Below are 15,724 nucleotides of genomic sequence, written 5' to 3'. Positions count from 1 at the left end.
AAGGCGCTTGTAAATTTCAGTCTCCAGGTCATGAACATGATTTTTTTTTTAATTAGTTATTGGTTTGTGACGTAATAAAACTCACTACGCACTTGGTTCGAGTATAAAACAAGGCTTATAGAAACATAGAAACATAGAAGATAGGAGCAGGAGTAGGCCATTCGGCTCCTCGAGCCTGCTCCGCCATTCAATGTGATCATGGCTGATCATCCAAACTCAGTACCCTGTCCCTGCCTTCTCCCCATATCCCTTGATCCCTTTAGCCTTAAGAAATATATCTAACTCCTTCTTGATTATATCTAATGAATTGGCCTCCACTGCCTTCTGTGGTAGAGAATTCCACAGGTTCACCACTCTCTGGGTGAAGTAATTCCTCCTCATCTCTGTCCTAAATGGCTTACCCCTTATCCTTAGACTGTGACCCCTGGTTCTGGACTCCCCGGCCATCAGAAACATCCTTCCTGCATCTAGTCTGTCTAGTCCTGTTAGAATTTTATAAGTTTCAATGAGATCCCCTCTCATTCTTCTAAACTCCAGCGAGTACAAGCCCAATCGACCCAATCTCTCCTCATACGTCATTCCTGCCATCCCAGGTTTCAGTCTGGTGAATCTTCGCTGCACTCCCTCCATGGCAAGAACATCCTTCCTCAGATAAGGTGACCAAAACTGCACACAATACTCAAGGGGTGGTCTCACCAAGGCCCTGTACAACTGCAGCAAGACGTCCTTGTTCCTGTACTCAAACCCTCTCGCTACGAAGGCCAACATACCATTTGCCTTCTTAACCGCCTGCTGCACCTGCATGCTTACCTTCAACAACTGGTGCACAGGGACACCCAGGTCTCGTTGCACTTCCCCTTCTCCCAATCTATTGCCATTCAGATACTAACCTGCCTTCCTGTTTTTGACACCAAAGTGCATAACCTCGCATTTATCTACGTTATATTGCATCTGCCATGCTTCTGCCCAATCACCCAACCTGTCCAAATCATACTGGAGTTTCTCGGCATCCTCCTCACAGCACACAAGCCCACCCAGCTTTGTGTCATCCGCAAACTTGGAGATATTACATCTAGTTCCCTCGTCTAGATCATTAATATATATTGTGAATAGCTGGGCTCCTAGGACCGATCCCTGCGGTGCCCCACTAATCACTGCCTGCCACTCGGAAAAAGACCCGTTTATTCCAACTCTTTGCTTCCTGTCTGCCAACCAGTTCTCTATCCAAATCAGTACCTTGCCCCCAATCCCATGTGCCTTAACTTTACACGTCAATCTCTTATGCGGGACCTTATCGAAAGCCTTCTGAAAGTCCAAATACACTACATCCACTGGTTCTCCCTTATCTATTCTACCAGTTACATCCTCAAAAAATTCCAGTAGGTTAGTCAAGCACGATTTATCTTGTTTCAAAACATGGAGGTCTAGTTATCTTTCACTAGTTCCTGTTTACAAAATATCCTGGGAAAGCTGGGCCCACGCCCGAGTAGTTATACTCCTTGGACGGCACCACCAGCTGGCCGTCCAGTGTTATTTCATTAGTCTTTCTTCATGGATCATAAGATTCATAACAGTTTGCATTTGTAACAAAGTGTGACAACCGGTGAGAGGCAGAGAGAGAGAGTAACAGAGAGAGTGAGTGACAGAGTGGGTGACAGACTGAATGGCAAGAAACAAGAGTGTGACAGAGGGAGAGTGAAGAGAGAGTGACTGATAAAAACCCAGATAGATAACAGCTAACAAAGCAATGCAAATGTGATAGAAAGAGCTTACATTTATATAATAATGGCTTTCATGTCTTCAGGACATCCCAAAGTGTTCTGCTGCCAATGAATTACTTTTGGAGTGCAGTCAGTGTTATTTTGTAGGCAAATGCTGCCACCATTTCAGCACAGCAAGTCCCACAAGCAGGAATGAGATCAGTGATGGTGTTGGGTGAGGCACAAATGTTATCCAGGAGTCAGGACACCAAGAGGACTCCCCTGCTCTTCTTCATATAGTATCATCTGGTCTTTAAATGCATCGAGAGGACAGCGGGGGCGGGGGGTTCGAGTTATAAAGACAGTGGGGTAGAGTTTCCGCTTGGTTGCGCTGGTTTTTTTTTTGGCACAATGTGACCGAAATCAGCGTAACCCGTGCAAAAAATCACGGAATTTTAAGCGCAAATTACTTTCGGCGCAAATCGGGTTTCTGCGACTGTTTGCGCTAGTTTTTTTTAAATCGCGCATTGAAGCGGGCCCCGCCCACAAAACTGGCCACGTCCCCAGGATGAATTCATCACCATGGTGAGTTTCCGCTAATTGCGCTCATTTGCAGGACTTCGAGGAGGCTGTAAAAATTAAGCTGGTACTTTTGGGTGCAGGGACACTAATAGGCTCATTTTAAAAATGTTTGAATAAAAATTTTTTTTTAATTTACTAAGAAATTGACTATTGTGCCCCAGTATAACTGGTTCTGTTGTGTATGTAATATGTATGTTACTTTAAACCTATGGCCAGGGCAGCACTACTTTGTAGGGCGTAGTGATACCATAGTACCACTCCTGGCCATAGGGGTATAAATAGTACTGTGGGTACTGATCTCCCCTCAGTTCCCGCCTGTTGGTATTAAGTAAAGACCTATGTTGAATCTTCCAAGCTGTCTCTTCATTATTGGATTAAGTATAGACACATACTTTATACTGGCGATGAGTAAGGTTCGAACTCACCAGTACACGGTGCAACAAAGGAACGGCAGCAGTATGGAGAGAGAAGGAGAGAGGCTTCTTACCAGCCAGCCTGCAGAGTCCAGCGTCGACCGAAGGAGGCCGCCCAGCACTCCGGGTTTGGGAGGAGCGGCAGCAACGGAGCGAGAGAGAGAGGGTTCCAGCGGAGGCTGCAGCAGCTGAGAGAAGAGGCTGAACGGGCGCTCCAGCCACGGGGCAAAAGTCCACCCAGGGCCAGGTAAACTGAAATCCTTCCCGGGGAACGGGAGCTGCAAGGGCCAGAACGGGCAGGCGATCTGGGGAACAAACGGAGCCACGAGGACTAGCAAGCCACGAGAGGGGAAGGTCGTTGTTAATAGCGGCGGTGGCAATAACGGGAGCTGCAAGGGCCAAAAATAACGACGCTGGAGAGAGGTCGTTAGCAGCAGCAGGAGAAACGGCGGGAAAAACGCCATCTAGTGGACAAAGGGGAAAAGTTTTTTCTCTTCAGCAGTTTAAAATTAAAAAAAATAAAAACCGCCATCTAGTGGACAAAGGCGGGAAAAGCTCTTCAGCAGTTTAAAATGTCTAAAGAAGGTTGGTTGTCAGAATTTGTTGAGGACACAGAAGAGTGGGATGCCTATGTCGAAAGGCATGAACTTTATTGCATAGTAAACAAGGTGAAAGATGACGAAAAGGCAGCAACCTTATTAAATTGTATGGGGGCAAAAACATACGGTCTGCTGAGGAATCTTCTTACTCCAGAAAAGCCAGCAGACAAAACTTATGCCCAAATTGTTGATACGTTAAAGGTACATTTAAACCCTAAGCCACCATTTATAGCAGAAAGGTACCGCTTCTACAGACGTGACCAAAGGAATGATGAGTCGCAGGCAGCCTATTTAGCTGAGCTCAGAAGGTTGTCCAAACATTGCCAGTTTGGAGCCATATTGGCAGACGCGATCAGAGACAGATTTGTCTGTGGCATGTTAAATGAGAGTACACGAAAACGGTTGCTAGCCAAGAAACAGCTCAGCCTAGATCAGGCGATTGAAATAGCATCGGTCCACGAAGCAGCAGCACAGGGTGCTGCTCAAATGCGACAAAACACAACCTGCTATGACACCCATGAGGTGACATTTCACAAAGGTAAATGCTACCGTTGTGGCAAAACCACCCACGACCAAAGTAATTGTTGGTTTCGTGATAAAATATGCCGGCAGTGTGGAAAAAAGGGGCATATAGCGAAAGTTTGTCGGTCGGGTACAAAACCCAATAGTGGGGGCAGTCCGAGCAGTACCAAGGCAAGGACAAAAATACATAAGATGTCTGACAGTAGCTCAGACGAGTCACAGGAAGGCACAAAAGCAGAGCCTAAAGGTCTGGGATGTCTCAAGTTATATGGTGTAGACAAAACGGAGGACCACAGCACAATGTGGGTTAAAATGAAGGTAGCAGGCGTCGAAGTTAATATGGAGCTGAACACGGGTTCAGCCCTATCAGTAATTAATGAACAAGATTATAACAGGCTGTTCAAACGCATTCCCTTAAAGGATACGGAAATTAAATTAAAAACATATACGGGACAAAAAGTTTACCCGAAGGGAAAAATGCAAGTAACAGTTAAATACAACGGCAGAAAAGTGCCAGGACTTTATTTATACGTCCTACCAAACGGTGGACCACCACTTTTGGGTAGGGAATGGATAAGAAAGATCCATTTCGACTGGAAGTCGATACACGAGTTAAAACTAGAGACCACCAAGGATGATACAACCATTACAAGCAGGCTGTCGAAAATATTGGCAAAAACGCCAGAGGTGTTCCAACAAGGGCTGGGGACCTTAAAGGACATTAGAGCAAAAATAACTATTGCTCAAGACGCAAACCCCAAGTTTTGTAAGGCCAGACCGGTGCCTTACGCCATTCGGCCAGCTGTGGAAGCAGAGCTGGATGCCTTAGAGAGTGCAGGTGTCCTTACAAAGATTGAGTGGAGTGAGTGGGCCACGCCCATCGTCCCAGTTATAAAGAAATCTGCAAATAACACACCGGGGGAACCAAAGAAGGTTCGCATTTGCGGGGATTTTAAGATAACTATTAACCCAGTCCTGCACACGGTACAGTATCCGCTGCCGCGGATAGAGGACATATTCGCATCGTTAGCTGGGGGTAGACACTTTACGAAGATTGACCTTTGTCAAGCTTATTTACAGATGGAGGTGGAACAGGACTCGAAAAAGCTCCTAACGATTAACACACACAAGGGATTGTACCAGTACAATCGCCTGGTATTTGGTGTGGCGTCCGCCCCGGCAATATGGCAGAGGACCATGGAACAGGTCTTACAGGGCATTCCAGGAACGCAATGCTACCTGGATGACATCCTGGTGACAGGACAAACGGATAACGACCACCTCGCTAACCTGGAGCGAGTACTTCTGCGGTTACAACAATACGGACTCAGGGCGAACAAGCAGAAATGTGAGTTTTTCCAGGAACGTATCTCATACTGTGGTCACATTATAGACAAGGAAGGCCTGCATAAGTCCCCGGAAAAGATCGAGGCAGTAGTGAAGGCCCCGCCCCCTGAGAATGTATCTCAGTTACGATCATTCTTAGGCCTTATAAACTATTACCATAAGTTCCTCCCGAACTTATCGTCCATTTTACATCCACTAAATTCATTGCTGCAAAGGGGAGTCTCCTGGAATTGGGACGAAGCGTGTGAGGCTGCTTTTAAAAAGGGTAAACAACTCATTACATCAAAGGAAGTGCTCGCACACTTTGACCCAAAAATGCCAATGAGGTTGGCATGTGACGCCTCCCCGTATGGTATAGAGGCAGTGTTGTCACACAAATTTCCCAATGGGACGGAGAGGCCAATAGCATTTGCCTCAAGGTCGTTAATTACAGCCGAAAGAAACTATGCGCAAATCGACAGGGAGGCCCTCAGTCTGGTGTGGGGTGTAAAAAAATTCCACCACTACCTACATGGGCAACGTTTCACACTACTGACGGATCATCAACCATTGGTGTCGATATTTAATCCAACAAAAGGGGTGCCCCTGATGACGGCCCAAAGGCTACAGAGATGGTCACTGTTCTTAGGCGCACACCAGTACCTTATCGAATATAAGGGTACCAAACAGCATGGCAATGTGGATGGCCTGTCGCGGCTACCATTGCCTGCCGAGATCGAAGAGATAGTACAGGACCCCGTGGAAATATATCATACGGCTGTTATGGAACACTTGCCCATCACCAGCCAATGTATCGAGCGGGAAACACAGAACGACCCGACACTGGCAAGGGTTTACGAATTGACCGTGAAAGGCTGGCCGGCGCAGGGTGACGCATCATTGCCGGCATTTTTGGCAAGGAAGGACCAGTTGTCCGTCTGCCGGGGCACATTGATGTGCGGAGCTAGGGTGGTGGTCCCTCAAAAATTACAACATAAAGTGTTGCGGGACTTACACGAAGGTCATCTGGGGGGGTGTCAAAATGAAAAGCCTCGCCAGAGCCTACGTCTGGTGGCCCGGCATTGACAGGGACATCGAGGAAGTAGCAAAAGCAAAAGATGGTACAGAACATACCACCCCAAGCCCCACTACATCCGTGGAAGTGGCCCTCAACGCCGTGGCAAAGGATCCACGTGGACTTCGCTGGGCCCTTCCTGGATGCGATGTTCCTTATTGTAGTGGACGCCCACTCAAAATGGCCGGAGGTCATAAAGATGTCATCGACGACAGCCGAAAAGACGGTCGCAGTCTTAAGGACCATTTTTGCCCGAAACGGGGTGCCCGAGCAAGTCTGTTCGGACAATAGGCCACAATTTGTGGCAGAAGAATTTCAAGCATTCCTAAAAAGGAATGGAGTGCGACATTATACGTCCGCACCATATCATCCGTCTACAAATGGGCTGGCAGAGCGCTTTGTACAGACTTTTAAAAAGGCCATCAAGGCGATGGGGGAGGAAAGGTTGCCACTACAACACAAGGTGGACAATTTCCTATTCGCGTACCGTAATGCTGCACATACGGTGACCAACCAGGCCCCCGCCGTCATGTTCTTTAATAGAAGGTTAAGGTCGCGCCTTGAATTGCTCAGACCAAACATCCGGAGAGATGTGGAAAACCGAGTATTTCGTAGGGCTCCTGACAGACAGACACGGAGCTTCGAGGTGGGGCAGCAAGTGTTGGCCCGTGATTATAGAAATGAAAAGTGGCGGTTTGGTACGATAAAGGCCCACCAGGGACCTTTGATGTACACAGTGGATACAGGGGACGGCATAATCAGATGACATGCTGATCAACTTGTGGAGTCCAGAAACCCAACTGATTCACTACCTCAAACGTCTCAGCACATTGCTACAGCGGAATCACGGCCCAGCTCGTCGTTACAGAGGTCTCAGGATTGCGAGGAGTTCAGCACTCCAGTGATCTCCACAGCACAGGATGTGCCATCAGACACCGACGACTCCAGCGATGAAGTGGTGACGGAAGTACCGCCGCCTACACCGAGACCGACTAGAGAAAGACGTTATCCTAGTCGAGACAGGAGGCCTCCTCAGAGGCTGAATCTATAACATGTTTCTTTTTATATATATATATAGGTAGACAACTCTGATGTAAATATGTTATGTATATTGTGTTACCAAATGTTATTAGCCCTAGTTATGGTGCATCTGTTGACTTAATTGCATGGGTACGTTTTAATTAAAAGGGGAGAAATGTTGTGTATGTAATATGTATGTTACTTTAAACCTATGGCCAGGGCGGCACTACTTTGTAGGGCGTAGTGATACCATAGTACCACTCCAGGCCATAGGGGTATAAATAGTACTGTGGGTACTGATCTCCCCTCAGTTCCCGCCTGTTGGTATTAAGTAAAGACCTACGTTGAATCTTCCAAGCTGTCTCTTCATTATTGGATTAAGTATAGACACATACTTTATAGGTTCTGTATAATTTTTCAAGTCATTTTCAGTCATTTAAAATCGGGTTACTCACAGGTGGTGGATTGACACTGTGATTAAAGATGCTTATTTTTTGCGATAAAACCATTTTCACCTGTATTAATCAAACTGCACCAAGTTACCACGGCATATTTTTGAAAGAATTTTTTTTTTTTAATTATTTTTTAATATGTTGCCCGATTGCGCTGGTTTGAGGCAGATTTTACGTTTGGCGATATGCAAATTAGTTTCCACGGAAATTTGAGCGGGAAAAAATCACTTCTCAAAACGGGCACAATTTGCACGCCGATTGCACCCAAAGAGGAAATTCTACCCCATTACCTCCGATAATGCGGTACTGCACTGAAATGTGCTTGAGTCCTGGAGTGGGGCTTGAACTCCCAACCTCCTGACTCAGAGGCGAGAGCGCCACTGAACCAAGGCTGATATTATCATAAAAGCTCGAACATGTTGACCTTTCTGTCCACTACAATTGTTATTGTCCTTGATTGCTACACCCCCACAGACAACAATGTTCTCCTGTACATTCATACCCTATCTCTGTAAGTTTAGCTGCAATCTGCCATCAGACATGTCATCAAGGGCAGCCTACATAACAAAGTGGGGTCCTGACGAAGGGTTTCGACCTGAAACGACTCTATTTCTCTCTCCATGGATGTTGCCTGGCCTGCTGAATTTTTCCAGCATTTTCTGTTGTTATTTCGGATTTCCAGCATCTGCAGTATGTTGCTATCATAACAAAGTGAGCCTTTGTTTCCTTATTACTCCACATCATGTTGCAGTGTTCAGAATGTTTGTTTGAAAACCAGCAAATAGTAATAAAAGGATTTCATCTCGTAATACACAAAACATAAATGTTACTGCCTACACTGCTTGCACAGAGTATATATTGACTTTGTCTGTCTACACTAAAATACGCCATCTATATCCTGACTATACATTTTTTGCAATGAAATACATCAGTATACCCTGTGTTTGCATTTAACTGCACTACAGTACACAAGGTATGTCCTGACCACTGTTGTACCTACACTAACAGGCACCTGGTGTACTCAGACTGCACATTTAACTGTACCAAATTACTCTAGGTATAGTTTGACTATATTTCTATCCACACTGACCAACAAGGGTATATTCTGGACATGCATTTAACAACACTGGCGCATATTGGTATATCCTGACCATACATCTATCTACACTGACTGGTATATTCTGACCATGCCTCAATCTACACTGGCACATACTGGTATATTCTGACCATACATCTAGCTACACTGGCACATACTGGTATATCCTGACCATGCCTCTATCTACACTGGCACATACTGGTATATCCTAACCATGCCTCAATCTACACTGGCACATACTGGTATATTCTGACCATACATCTATCTACACTGGCACATGCTGGTATATCCTGACCATATATCTGTCTACACTGGCCCATACTGGTATATCCTGACCATACATCTATCTACACTGGCACATGCTGGTATATCCTGACCATGCCTCTATCTACACTGACACATACTGGTATATCCTGACCGTGCCTCTATCTACACTGGCACATACTGGTATATCCTGAACATGCCTCTATCTACACTGGCACATACTGGTATATTCTGACCATGCCTCTATCTACACTGGCACATACTGGTATATCCTGACCGTGCCTCTATCTACACTGGCACATACTGGTATATCCTGACTGTGCCTCTATCTACACTGGCACATACTGGTATATCCTGACCATGCCTCTATCTACACTGACACATACTGGTATATCCTGACCATGCCTCTATCTACACTGGCACATACTGGTATATCCTGACCATGCCTCTATCTACACTGGCACATACTGGTATATCCTAACCGTGCATCTATCTACACTGGCACATACTGGTATATCCTAACCGTGCGTCTATCTACACTGGCACATACTGGTATATCCTAACCGTGCCTCTATGTACAACACAGATTTCAAATTGAGGTCCCTGGTCCATAGAAAGCTCACAAAGGGATCCTTGGGTTGTGATTTCTGTATGCCATTAGATTTCTGTATTTGTGAACTTACTATCATATCGGTTGCTTTAATAAAACTGCTTTCTGCAATGATAACACTGTTTTTCTTTGCATGGCTGGCACTGGCTTTTGGAAGTTAGGACAAGACGAGTGTTATCCACACTGAAAAGTTTAAAAGTCACTGATCTACGCTGAAGTATAATACATTTTATATGGACCATGCATTTTTCTACACTGACATACTAGGTATATTCTGACCATGTAAATATCTACATACAGTATCTACACTGAAATACAACAGGTATATCCTGACAAGCAGCTATCTACAAAGTGGCCTGCTACAAAGTAGTCTCTTTGTAACAAGGATTCAGGGACATCATACTAGTGAGATATTACACCATGCTTACTGGATATATTTGTGATGCTGCGGCGCTGTGTTCAGTTCCTGCTCACCGTATAGTGTGTGCCAGCTGTATTTGTGATGGTGTGGCTTTTGTTTTGGCTCTTGGTCGCTGCACTTTGGGTGAAGATTAACTACTGTACTTGCTGACGGTACTTGCCACTGTCTCATAGATAAGAGTAATAAATCTGTATCAAAGGTGCAATGGATAGGAGCTGAACATAAAGTCCATGAATGTTGAAATGGCAAAGAATGAAGCTGAAAGAGGCCCAAGAGTCTTAGTAGACTCAACGTTAAACATGTCCAACCAATATGAAGGGTTTTGATGGAGTAGATAGGGATCAACTGTTGCCAGTGGCAGGGGGATTGGCAGCCAGAGAAGACAGATTTAAAATAATTGCTAAAAGAACCTAGGTGGGGGAGATGAGGAGAGTTTTCTTTTTACATACCGAGTTGTTGTGGTCTGGAAAGCACTGCCTGAAAGGGTGGTGGAAGCAGATTCAACAGTGAAGGATTATTGGAAAAAGTTTGCTTGACATAAAAATAAAGGACCTTAACACATAAAGTCATTGATGGCAAGGACTGTTGCACTCTGAACTGGTTTATCAGTAAGAAGCTAACTGCATCATGAGGTCACCATATGATAAGGAAATGGTGGAACCTTGGATGAGCTGAAACAGAGGTGATAACATAATGTTGAAAACAGATGGCCTTGCTCACATAAACTGTCTGGGCTATGAGTAAAACACTTCATGATTTACTACCCTAAACAAGGTTAGCGAATCACCAAAAACTGTGCACGTGAGCAAGGACTTAGGGTTGGAGAAAAGAAGATCATAAGAACATAAGAATACAAGAATTAGGAGCAGGAGTAGGCCATACAGCCCCTCGAATCTGCTCCGCCATTCAATAAGATCATGGCTGATCTTCGACCTCAGCTCCATTTTCCCGCCCGGTCCCCATATCTCTTGATTCCCCTAGAGTCCAAAAATCTATCCATCTCAACCTTGAATATACTCAATGACTCAGCATTCACAGTCCTCTGGGGTAGAGAATTCCAAAGATTCACAACTGTTTGAGTGAAGAAACTCCTCCTCATCATCTCAGTCTTAAATGGCCAACCACTTATCCTGAGACTATTCCCCCTACATTTGAGCTACAGGGAAGTCAAGGGTTATGGGGAACAGGCAGGAAAGTGGAGTTGAGGCCAAGATCACATTAGCCATGATCTTATTGAATGGTGGAGCAGGCTCGAGGGGCCGAATGGCCTACTCCTGCCCCTATTTCTTATGTTCTTAGTTCTAGACTCTCCAGCCAGGGGAAACTACCTCTCAGCATCTACCCTGTCAATCCCCCTCAGAATCAATGCAATCATGCAAGTATTCATGCACCGAGCATGCAGTAAAAGGTGAATATAAGGAGGCTGTTTGGCGCTCCTTGGGGCTGCAGTTGACAGTAAGAAACTACTGCCTAAGAAGACAGAAGACATCAAGAAGCAAACCACCCAAAGACCACGGGTCTAATCAACCCTCCATCTTGAGCACTGAAACTCTCCATACAAAGGTTGTATTATGATTAACTGTTTGTTGACCAAAATCACACGTTAATAAAAATATTGCTTCAGTATACTAAGGGAATTGGCTTATGTCTATGTCAGTCCTTCCATGTCTGACCCTCGAAAGACTAAAAAGAAAAATCGCACAATAGTAACTTTCAAAAAGGAATTGGATATATAGCTGAAAAGGAAAAAAAATCATAGTGCTGTTTGGGAAAGAGCAGCGGATTGGGACTATGTTCTTATCAGTTTTTTGAATGATAAGGGAGTCAAGGGTTATGGGGAGCGGGCAGGAAAGTGGCGTAGAGGCCAAGACCAGATCAGCCATGATCTTATTGAATGGCAGAGCAGGCTCGAGGAGCTGAATGACCTACTCCTGCTCCTACGTCTTATGTTCTTTCTAAGATGGGCCGAATGGTCTCCTTCTGTGCTGTATGATTCTATGAATGCAAATCAGCAAGCACCAAAGCCAATAGGAGGTTGAACTGCACAGCTAAAACAGTAGAATATAAGCCAAAGGAGGTAGTAATGATGAAAATGTATAGTGCTCTGGTCAGACCACTTCTTGAATATTATATCCAGTTCTAGTTGCCAGGCAATAAGAGAGACATTCAAGCACTGGAAGCCGTGCAGAGAAGAAAAGAAAGACTTGCATTTATAGGGCGCTTTTCACGACCACCAGACATCCCAAAGTGCTTTACAGCCAATGAAATACTTTTTGCAGTGTAGTCACTGTTGTAATGTAGGAAAATGACAAGATACTGACCCCGAGAGACAAGGGCCTGAGTTATGAGGAAAAACTGGTGAAACTAGAAAGGAGGCATCGGTGAGGGGATCTTATGGAAGTCTAAAGATTGTTAAGAGAATGGAAAAAGTTAACCTGAAATTCTACTTTAAATTAAATTGTGGGAGTACAGGTTCATACTAATAAAAAGTAATTTTAGGACTGATATCAGGAAATTCTTCTTCAGACAAAGAGTGATCAATGTGTAGAGTAAACTTCCATATAGAGTATTGGAGGCAAAAACTCTGAAATAATTTAAGAAACAATTGGATGCTACAATAGCGGGGACATTAGAATTTCTCTGGATGAACGAATAAAGATGGGCTGAACGGCCATCCTCCTCTGTAATTATTTTGTGAACTTGTGTCCCAGCCACAGCTCGCAAGCACAGTCGGGATATGAATTGAGTTGGTCATAATCATGTACTGTGATTTTGCTAGCACTGTATAATAATAATAATGTAATTAATGGTAATAAAAAATACACAAATGCTATAAATTAATAACAGGACAATGAGAAATATTCAGCACCAAACTGTAAAGTAACATTTCCTCCTTCACTTTTTAATATAATTTTCCAGATCATTAAAAATGTTACTGCAAGCATTTCTCTGTGTTTGTATTCTTTCCGTTTTGTTCAAGCTTTTGTTTCAGTTAATTCTTTGGTTCACACGATAGTTTCGCAAGATCAGTAATTCCCACCCACAGCGTGTAGCAGAGTTTTGATCCCTCACATCAATTGTCTGTAAATTTCAACGAAAAACATTACTATATTTCATATACTTAATTTTTTCTTTATTTTTTAAATATTTTCTCAACTCCTGATATCTGTTTCTTTTTCTCTTCTATTTTCTCCTCCAAATGTTTTCCCTGTCCTTTTTATAATTTGGCAATGGAAGCATTTATTGCCCACCCCTAGTTACCCCGAGAAGGTGATGGTGGGACTTGTCTTTGAACTAATGTAGTCCTTGTGGAGATGATGCTCCCAAAATGGTGTTAGGTATGGAATTCCAGGATTCGGATGCAGCAACAATGAAGGAACGTGGATGTATGTCCAAGTCAAGATGGTGTGCGACTTGCAGGTGAATTTGGAGGCAATGGTGTTCCTATAACATTGCTGCTCTTGTATTTCTCTGTGATGCAGGTTGCAGTGGAGGGATGTGCTGGTGAAGTAACCTTGGTGAGTTACAGTTGTGCCTGCTATAAATCATACATACTACATCCACAGTGTGTCAGAAGTGGGGCTTGATTTTGAGTCTAATCAAGCTCTGTCTTGGATGGTGTTGAGCTTCTTGAGTGTGTTTGTGGTTGCACATATTTTTTTAATTCATTCATGGGATGTGGGCGTCGCTGTATTGCCCATTCCTAATTGCCCTTGAGAAGGTGGTGGTGAGCCACCATCTTGAACCGCTGCAGTCCGTGCGGTGAAGGTGCTCCCACAGTGCTGTTAGGGAGGGAATTCCAGGATTTTGACCCGGGGCAATGAAGGAACGGTGATATATTTCCAAGTCAGGATGGTGTGTGACCTGGAGGAGAACTTGCAGGTGGTGGTGTTCCCATGCGCCTACTGCCCTTGTCCTTCTAGGTAGTAGAGGTAACAGGTTTGGGAGGTGATGTTGAAGAAGCCTTGACGAGTTGCTGCAGTGAATCTTGTAGATTGTACACACTGCAGCCATGGTGCGCCAGTGGTGGAATTGGGGGTAATATACTAGCATGGATTGCGAATTGGTTAACAGACAGAAAACAAAGAGTAGGGATAAACGGGTCTTTTTCAGGATGGCAGGCTGTGACTAGTGGGGTACCATCAGTGCTTGGGCCCCAGCTATTCACAATCTATATCAATGATTTGGATGAGGGGACTAAATGTAACATTTCCAAATTTGTTGATGACATAAAGCTAGGTGGCAGTGTCAGTTGCGAAGAGGGTGTGAAAAGGCTTCAAGGGGATCTCAACAGGCTCAGTGAGTGGGCGAGAACATGGCAGATGGATTATAATGTGGATAAATGTGAAGTTATCCACTTTGGTAGAAAAAACAGAAAGGCAGAGTATTTCCTAAATGGTGAAAGATTGGGGAATACAGATGCTCAAAGGGACCTGGGTGTCCTTGTATATGAGTCACTGAAAGTGAATGTGCAGGTGCAGCAAGCCATTAGGAAGGCAAATGGTATGCTGGCCTTCATTACAAGAGCATTTGAATACAGGAGTAAAGAAGCCTTACTCCAATTATATAGGGCCTTGGTGAGACCACACCTGGAGTACTGTGTACAATTTTGGTCTCTTTACCTAAGGAAGGATATACTTGCCATAGAGGGAGTGCAACGAAGGTTCACAAGATTGATTCCTGGGATGGCGGGACTGTCGTATGAGAAGAGATTGAGTAAACTAGGCCTGTATTCTCTTGAATTCAGAAGAATGAGAGGGGATCTCATTGAAGCATACAAAATTATTACAGGGCTTGATAGGGTGGATGCTGGGAGATTGTTTCCCTTGGCTGGGGAGTCTAGAACCAGGGGCCACAGCCTCAGAATAAAGGGTAGGCCATTCAGGACTGAGATGAGAAGAAATTTCTTCACACAGAGGGTGGTGAATCTTTGGAATTCTCTACCCCAGAGGGCTGTGGAGGCTCAGTCATTGGGTATATTCAAAACAGAAGTCGATAGATTTCTGACTAGTAAGGGGATCAAGGGATATGGCGATAAGGCCGGTGAATGGAATTGAGGCAGAAGATCAGCCATGATCTCATTGAATGGCAGAGCAGGCTCGAAGGGCCGAATGGCCTACTCCTGCTCCTAGTTCTTATGTTCTTATGTTCTTATGGAGGGAGTGAATGTTTAAGGTGGTGGATGGGATACCAATTTACCAGGCTGCTTTGTCCTGGGTGGTGTTGAGTTACTTGAGTGTTGTTGGAGCTGCACTCATCCAGGCAAATGGAGAGTATTCCATCACACTCCTTATTTGTGCATTCCAGATGGTGGAAGGGCTTTGGGGAGTCTGGAAGTGAGTCACTCACCACAGAATACCCAGCCTCTGACCTGCTTTTGTAGCCACAGTATTTATGTAGCTGGCCCAGTTAAGTTTCTGGTCAATGGTGGCCTCCAGGATGTTGATAGTGGGGGATTTGGTGATGGTAATCCCATTAAATGTCATGGGGAGGTGGCTGGACACGCTCTTGTTGGAGATGGTCATTGCCTGGCACTTGTGTGGCGCAAATATTACTTGCCACTTATCAGCCCAAACCTGAATGTTGTCCAGGTCTTGCTGCATGAGGGCATGGGCTGCTTCATTATCTGAGGAGTTGTGAATGG

The sequence above is a fragment of the Somniosus microcephalus genome, chromosome 15, assembly GCF_052327205.1.
Source record: "Somniosus microcephalus isolate GS21.2 chromosome 15, FLI_Smic_1.0, whole genome shotgun sequence".
Lineage (NCBI taxonomy): Eukaryota > Metazoa > Chordata > Chondrichthyes > Squaliformes > Somniosidae > Somniosus > Somniosus microcephalus.
This window is presented reverse-complemented; position numbering follows the sequence as displayed.